Genomic DNA, 9334 nt, shown 5'->3' with positions numbered 1-9334 from the left:
AAAGACACTTAAGTTTCATTTACGATTTAAATAGCAGAAAAATAAGTATTCATTTTTGATAAATTAGTTTCTGATCATTGATAAAGAGATTTTGTGATTACAGTGTTTCAAATATTAACCACGTGACTATTATCGAATGAAACTACTATATATTCAACTACTTGGTCACAGAAGATCACACTATTTTATGTATACACTTTTCAAAAACTATATGGTGTTAGCTACTATTTCTAGGAACCAAGAATACCAAATTTATTTTAGAAAAATATTTAAAGTTTTTTAATAATTAAGATAAATTCTTAATAACTAATTGGGAGTTTACTCTTTTACAGGACTTTATCTTTGCATAAATGTCAGTGACTATTTGTACAAAGATAGAAAAGAGTGTAACTCCTCATTATTGAAAAGAGAAATAATGAATATATCATACCTTTAACATTTAAAATAGGAATATGAAAGCAGAATACCTTTAGTAAAAAGCAACCCATGAATTTTTAGGGTATCTATGTATTTTACAGAGTAAAACATGTGCAGATTTGAAAGCAAATAATTGTACAGTACGTTAGACATTGACCCACACCTGAGCATATTTTTCAACTTAAACTTATTTACATATATATATGAAAATTGATATTAACATCCCTATTTTATGGAAATTTGTTTTGAAATATATATATAATTTATATATGTGTATATATGTTCATATAGTAGATGTGTGTATATACACATAGGTACATGCATATCTACATGCATATACACAATTGCAGATTGGGGGTGTGTGTGTGAGGGAAAATTATTTTAAATTACATAAAATCATCTGCGAGCTAGTAAATAATAGTAAATAAATGGCTCCTAGGGAAGGAACCAAAACAATTTGCAACATTTGCCAGTTATCAAGACAATCACCATTGCTGATGCTAAGCTACCAGTGTGATGTCAACTGACTTAAAAGTTTAGTGAACTTTCAACAGTCAGTTTTTGCAAAGCAATAATGTAGTAATGTACCATATGTAGTGTACAGTAAGAATGAATAGAGGAATTCAGCTATTGCTGGTCAACTTTATTTATAACATAATTAATATTGGCACATACAAATAATAGTAGCAAGCAAAACACACTTTTATTCAGCACAAAAATGTGAATAGTTCTCACAACAATATAGAAGTCTTGTTTTGACTCCACAATGCTTTGTTACTTTTAATCTTTTAATTTAATCTATGTGTCCTTCTAAAACTGCAATTTTCCATATTTTTCCATGTATTTTGTTTTCATTTCCACTTTCTACTATATTGTATTCTCTTTCCCCACTTTATTTATTTTTATTTTTAAAGATTTATTTTTTTTAGAGAGAGAGAGCATGAGCAGGAGGAGGGGTGGGTGAGGTTGACAAGCAGACTCCTCAGTGAGCATGGAGCCCAATGTGGGCCTCAATCTCAGGACCCTGAGATCATGATCTGAGCCAAAATCAAGATCAGACACTCAACTGACTGAGCCACCCGGGTGCCCCCTGTTTCCCCATTTTAAAAATACAACTTTGAAGAAAAATGATCTGATGATTGATTCAATTCTGTGAAATACAAAAAAAAAAAAAAAAGAAAGAAAAACACAACAAAATTTCATTTTAGCAATGTTTCTCTTAGTGGCCTCATGAAAACCATTTCCTAAAACACTGAAATTAGTTTTACATGATATAAAATCAGTATTTTCCTATTTTTCAAAATTTCCATATTGTTAGAACTTTAATTAAATCAGATTTTTATCATATAATTTTTTCTTACACCTGACCCATTCTACAGTTTGTCCATCATGAAATTTAGCATAAATATCCTATATCTTTTATTTTGAAATTTCCCATTCATTTTCTAATTACTATGCTCCAAAATGACCAGATTTCCGGTCCCTATGTTAATAAATAAAAGTGAAAATTATGTCCTTAAACAATCATATGATATTTCATGTTCGTTAATATTTACCACCTTACATATAGATAGCAAAAGACAGAAGATAAATAAAATATTCTTTAAATCATTTACTGCATTTTTTTTCATTCCTACAGTCCTGTAATGGAGCAAAATTCCTCCTTCCATATCTTACTGGTAAACACTATGGCTCTCGATTATTCACAAAATGGTTTTGTCACAGAATTCTGCTTATACAGACAGTCCCTGACTTACAATGGTTCGACTTAAGATTTTTTGACTTCACGACGGCACAAAGGCAATGCACATTCAGTAGAAACAGAACTCCGCATTTGGAATGGTGATCTTTTCCTAGGCGAGCTATATGCGATAGGATGCTCCTGGGTGATGCTGGGCAGCCGTACTCAGCCAGTTGCCGCTCCCAGTCAGCCACGCTGTCACAAGGGTAAACAACCAATACACTTACAACTGTTCTGCACCCATACAACTATTCTATTTTTCACTTTCAGTAGAGTATTCAATAAATTACATGAGATATTCAACATTTATTATAAAATAGGGTTTATGTTAGATGAATCTGCCCAACTAACTGTGGGCTAGAGTAAGTATTCTCAGCACATTTAAGCTAAACTATGATGTTCAGTTAAGTCAGGTGTATTAAATGCATTTGACTTACGATGTTTTCAGTTTGCAAAGGGGTTTATTGGGATGTGGCCTCATCATAAGTGGAGGAAAATCTGTATAATTTAATGAAAATAACCTAAAAAATAGTTACACACAATACAACACCATGCAGCACATACAAAAATGAGTATTCATGTGGTGTCAAGATTATTTTTAACTATTCTCAGGTAAGCTTCTTAAATAAGCTCTGCTGTTGTGCTTTTCACGATATAACCATGTTTCTTACATTAGCTTGGCAAAGGCAGAGCATTCAAGAGTTAAAAAAGAAACAGACTCTTAATTATAGGGAACAAGCTGATGGTTATCATAGGGGAGGTGGGTGCGTGGGGTGTTAGATAAGTGATGGGGGTTAAGGAGGGCACTTGTAAAGAGCACGAGGTGATGTATGGAAGTGTGGAATCACTATATTGTACACCTGAAGCTATTATTACACTGTATGTTAACTAACTAGAATTTAAATTAAAACTTGAAAATTTTAAAAATATTTATAATTTTAACATAATTGATATATAAATGAGGAAACTCAATTCAGAAAAATTAAGTAACTTTTCCAAAGTCATACAAACAAAAGTGAATCCTATTCTAATAACCTGGTTGAATTAGACTGGTCAATATCCTACCATACAGGAGGAAATTTGCATAGTTATAGTAGTTCAAAGATTAAGGGCATGCTGTTTGCTTTATGGATCTAAGATTTAGGTAAAGGAGACTTGTAATTTTAATATATTTAAATGGGATAAGTACTGTCATTGAGAGTTGTACAAGGTATTTTTTGAGCACATGAGAGAAATTAAATCTTCATAAAAGTAAGGTTTAGAATGGAAAACACTTAGCCAAGGATATGCTATTTTATCCTTGTATTTAATATTTTAATAATGTGTACAAAAGTTATGTTTTGAAGGCAAAAATATACAGAATTAAATGAAATGAAAATACAACATATTAAAATTTGTAGGGCCATGCTGAAGCAGTGCTGAGATAAAAATATATACCAACACTGTTTACCTTAGAAAAGAGGAAAATTGGGGCGCCTGGGTGGCTCAGTTGGTTAAGCGACTGCCTTTGGCTCAGGTCATGATCCTGGAGTCCCGGGATTGAGTCCCACATCAGGCTCCCTGCTCAGCGGGGAGTCTGCTTCTGCCTCTGACCCTCTTCCCTCTCGTGCTCTCTCTCTCTCATTCTCTCCCTCTCAAATAAATAAATAAAATTTTTTAAAAAAAGAGGAAAATATTTCGATCAATAATTTAAGCTCTTGTGTCAAGAAATTAGAAAAAAACAAGAGCAAAATAAATCCAAAGCCAGCAGAAAGAGGCAAATAATAAGGACAAGAGAAAGAAAAACACACACACACACACACACACACATTTAAATTGAAAATAAGAAAAGAGGGGCACCTGGGTGGCTCAGTCAGTTAAGCATCTGCCTCCAGCTCAGGTCATAATCCCAGGGTCCTGGGATTGAGTCCTTCCATCGGGCTCCCTGCTCAGCTGGGAGCCTGCTTATCCCTCTTCCACTTCCCCTGCTTATGTTCCCTCTCTCACTGTGTCTCTCTCTGTCAAATAAATAAATAAAATCTGTTCATGTCTTCTGCCCATTTCTTGATTGGATTATTTGTTCTTTGGGTGTTGAGTTTGATAAGTTCTTTATAGATTTTGGATACTAGCCCTTTTTCAATGAAGTGGATGGAACTGGAGGGTGTTATACTCAGTGAAATAAGTCAATCAGAGAAAGACATGTATCATATGACCTCACTGATATGAGAAATTCTTAATCTCAGGAAACAAACTGAGGGTTGCTTGAGTGGTGGAGGGTGGGAGGGATGGGGTGACTGGGTGATAGGCATTGGGGAGGGTATGTGCTATGGTGAGTGCTGTAAATTGTGCAAGACTGTTGAATCACAGATCTGTACCTATGAAACCAATAATGCAATATATGTTAAGAAAAAAAAAAAAGAAGATGGCAGGAGGGGAAGAATGAAGGAGGGTAAATCGGAGGGGGAGACGAACCATGAGAGACGATGGACTCTGCAAAACAAATTGAGGGTTCTAGAGGGGAGGGGGGTGGGGGATGGGTTACCTTGGTGATGGGTATTAAAGAGGGCACGTTCTGCGTGTAGCACTGGGTGTCATGCACAAACAATGAATCATGGAACACTACATCAAAAACTAATGATGTAATGTATGGTGATTAACATAACAAAAATTTAAAGAAAAATAAATAAATAAAATCTTTAAGAAAAAAAGAAAACATTCAGCAGGGACATTTCACAATGAACACAATTATTATTTAACATTTCACTAAATCTTCTTGAATTCCTTAAGAAATCCAACATTTTATGATTGTAGATATCAAACCAGGAATAAGGTATTCATATAATACAAATGTGTGATACACATTTACTGATGTTGATTATAAACTATTGCCATCTAATTAATCAAAATTCCCATTTTATGTTACATTTACTTACAACATTTCTGAAATGCAATACTCTAAATCTTACCCTAAAGTGAAATTACAACAAATAATATTTCACTTTTCTCTGATATTGTATATCTGGTAATAATTGGACCTATTATTTTAAACTCACTGTTCACCAGACTGCTCTATAGATGTAAACAATCATATAAAATTGCCAGAAACTCTAATGGATCCAGAATATACTCTGAGGATCTGTGTTGTTTTTGTTTTTTAAGTTTATAATTGGGAATTTATTTTATTATGGTATCTCTTATAAAACATTGAAAGCTGAAAAAAATATTAATTGTAAGTGTAAGAAAGCCAAAAAAGTAGTTCAACTGGTACTTGCTGACAAACCTAAATGTCTATAGAAAAATGGTCAATAGTAAAATATCTTCACTATTTAATCTTAGTGAGAACTAAATATAATTCTCTATAAATATCCAAAATACCCCATTTAAAATTAAAACTGAGGTAAGGTGTCTCTGTTAGGGCTGATTATTTCTTACCAGAAAGATTCCTCCAACTCTGGGAAACTTTTTGTTGCATTAGTCTGACATTGTTTTCTGGAAGACTTAATGCCTGAGCTATAAATTTTAGTAAATTAATGTTAATTTATAAAATTTAGCATTGTGCCTTATAAGATGCATGTACTTGTAAGATATCACAATTCAGAACCTTTGGCTAGACACAGAACTTGCAAAAACCTTGTATAACAACATTCTTGAAAGATATCCATGATTATATCTGCAAAAATTTTGCAAATATTCAAAATTATGAATGGTTCCTAAGACATTAACATATAACCATCTTACATATAAGAGGAAATATCATATATACATATTATTATATATATTCATATATATCATAAAACATATGCCATATATATATACCCTATACCATAAATACTATATATATGGTATTTATATAAATGTTATATATAATATTTATGTATAAATATCCTATACATATTTTATTGCTATATTTTCAGTTATTAATCCCTACTTTTTTTTAAGATTTTATTTATTTATTTGACAGAGAGAGAGAGACAGCAAGAGAGGAAACAGAAGCAGGGGGAGTGGGAGAGGGAGAAGCAGGCTTCCCACTGAGCTGGGAGCCCGATGTGGGGCTCGATCCCAGGGCCCTGGGATCATGACCCGAGCCAGAGGCAGACACTCAACGACTGAGCCACCCAGGCACCCACTAATCCCTACTTTTTTAATATCTAATCTTTTATTAATTTCTAATAATGCTTTTTTCTTGCTGGCCTTGTATTTTACTTTTGTAGAATATATATTCAGATGTTCTTTATGTTTTTCATTACTCTGCTTAACTTGTTCAAGCTTTACTCAAGCTTCTTGCCTATAAAGAACATTGACATGGGATGCCTGGGTGGCTCAGTCAGTTGAGCATCTGCCTTCAGCTCAGGTCCTGATCTCAGGGTCCTGGGATTGAGCCCCATGTAGGGCTCCCTGCTCAGCAAGGAGTCTGCTTCTTCCTATGTCCTCCCATCACTGCTTGTGCACACACACTCTTTCTTTCTCTTTCTCAAATAAATAAAATCTTTAAAAAAAGAACATTGACATAATAACTCTTTTAATGTTCTTCTTCACTTTTTCTATTCTATTCACTTACTCTATTACCTGTTTCATTTCTGGTTCGATTTCCATTCATTGACTTTTATTTTTCCTGCTTCATTTCATTTTTTTTTCCTTCTTTATTGCAAGCCTGGTAATTTTGGGTAGTATGCCATACATTGTCAATTTTACCTTGTCGAGTACCAGATATTTTAATGTCCCTGTAAATATATATGTGCTTCTGGAATAGGTAAAGGAAATTAAAATTACACTTATTATTGTTATGAAAATGAAATACTTGTCTATAGATATTCTTAGTTCTTGCAATAATATAACCAACTCTGAGAAAGTAAAGGCAAAAGTGAAATGACAAATATAAGAAGCTGAAAAATACTATAAACATACTGAATTGAACAGAAATTCATATTTATAGGAACACTAAAGTTCTGTTTCTTAAACCACAATTCTCACATAACTTTTTATATCTTGACACTTTAAGTTAGAGTGTCACTTCTAAAATTTATGGAATAATTCTCATGTTTCAGTGTAGTCACAAATTTATTATTGTTATTATTATTATTACAACTATTACTATTACTATTATTGTTATTATTATTGCTGATGTTGCTGTTGTTGTTATTGAGTTCTTCCTCACTGGTGTGTGTACATATCTTACATTGTAAGCAAACTGTAAAGTCTTTGGGCATAGGATACATAGCTAACATTTTTTGGAAATTCATAGAGGAGAATGAGTAACCAAATAATGTTATTCTAAAGTTTATAAATCTAAAAGAGCTGTGTGGCAGATACATCCTAAAAATGTATATTGTTTTATATTTTAAATAAACATTTTATTTGACCTCTAAGAAACATAATTTGGAGTTCTGGTTCTGGTTATAGCAGAATAAATTGTATTGGCTATAACTTGAGCTAATGATTATAAACAGTGATTTTATAAACAATGATTATAAACAATGATTATAAAATATAAAAAAACAATTATTTAAGAATAACTCAACAGAAGTAGAAATTACAGTAACACTATCCTTGAAAGAAGATAAATAAACTAGATATGTGTTACATTTAGCTATTTTTCTTTAAGAATACTTCCCAGGTCAGAGGGCCAAATAAAGGAGTAAAAAGGAAAATAAAAACTATCTTACTGAGATGCAAGAATAATGGTCAAAGTTTGAAGCTATCAGAGGTAGTAGGCATTAAAGGGAAAATTTGTCAATAAGGGAACTGTAGAGTGGATTGCCAAAATCTACATAAAGTTTTCTTCCAGTCTATGTTGTACTCTTTAACTGTTCATGAAAATTACAAAAAGCCAAGGCATCCAGAAAAAATTAGTAGCTTAGAAGTAATATTTTTAGCTACGAACTCTGTTGGGGAAAAGAAAAAACAAAACAAACAAAAACCTTGAAGCTAAAACTTCATCGAGAGAGTGGTTTGTTTAAAAAAAAAAATCTGGCGGGGCGCCTGGGTGGCTCAGTTGGTTAATCGACTGCCTTCGGCTCAGGTCATGATCCTGGAGTCCCGGGATCGAGTCCCACATCGGGCTCCCTGCTGAGCAGGGAGTCTGCTTCTCCCTGTGAACCTCTTGCCTCTCATGCTCTCTATCTCATTCTCTCTCTCTCTCAAATAAATAAATAAAATCTTAAAAAAAAAAAATAAAAAAAATAAAAAAAAAATAAAAAAAAAATCTGGCATTTCAGTTAAATGCAAAATGGCGTATCTTAAAGTAAGCTCTGGACTAAAGGTTTTTCTGTGGGACAGATACCTACAAACCTCCTTTACAAAACCAAAAGCCAGGCCTCCACAAAATCAAGATAATTATCTGGTAATTTATCTGTCAAACAAAACTTAGCATTTCTTTGTGTAAGAAGAGGTAAAACTGAGATACGTGGTGATTAATGTAAGAACAGCAATTGCCATTGGTTGAAGAAAGGATAATCTTTGACTCAAAAAACGAAGAAGGGGACTTTCTTTGGTAACAGAACTTTCTATATTTTGCTCTAAATTTGTACACATTTGTCAAAACTTTTCCCAAACTGTGCACTTAAAATCTCATCATTTTATATACGTAAATCAAACTTCAGTCGGATTTCTTATTAAATATGAAACAGATCCAAAGGCAAATTGAAGATTTCATATCCATTTAAACTAAATAGATATGGAATTTGCAATATGTGTTTGTGTGTGTGTGTTGAGCTAAAACTAGGTAAAAGACTGGTTTGCAAAATTATACCTACAGGAATCAGCAATCTTACCCAAATTAGATTTTAGTAATAATTTCAGTTTCAAACAGTAAGTAGACACAGGCAAAGCAGAGGTGTCTGGCACATTAGAGATGGCCCCTTCCTTTCTGCACTGGACACACATTCCCTGGTAAAGAACAATAAGTGAATGAGGACTTGAATGAGGTCCTACATCACCTTACACAGCAGGGAGCATTCATGTTATGAAACATCTCCATCTCTTTAACACAGAGAGTTAACTACTTACCTGACATTTGCTGTGGAGTTAGGCAACAGAAATCCATAGATTGCAGGTATATTTACACAAAACAATCATAAACTAGTAATATACTACTAAGAGCATTTCAAAGATAAAGACTCTCCACTACCAAATACTGTTTACCTTAAGGTCTGGTTATCTTGCTTACGATGATATTAGATTGGACCATTTGTATTTCCT

Source organism: Zalophus californianus, chromosome 3 (genome assembly GCF_009762305.2).
Source record: "Zalophus californianus isolate mZalCal1 chromosome 3, mZalCal1.pri.v2, whole genome shotgun sequence".
NCBI lineage: Eukaryota > Metazoa > Chordata > Mammalia > Carnivora > Otariidae > Zalophus > Zalophus californianus.
This window is presented reverse-complemented; position numbering follows the sequence as displayed.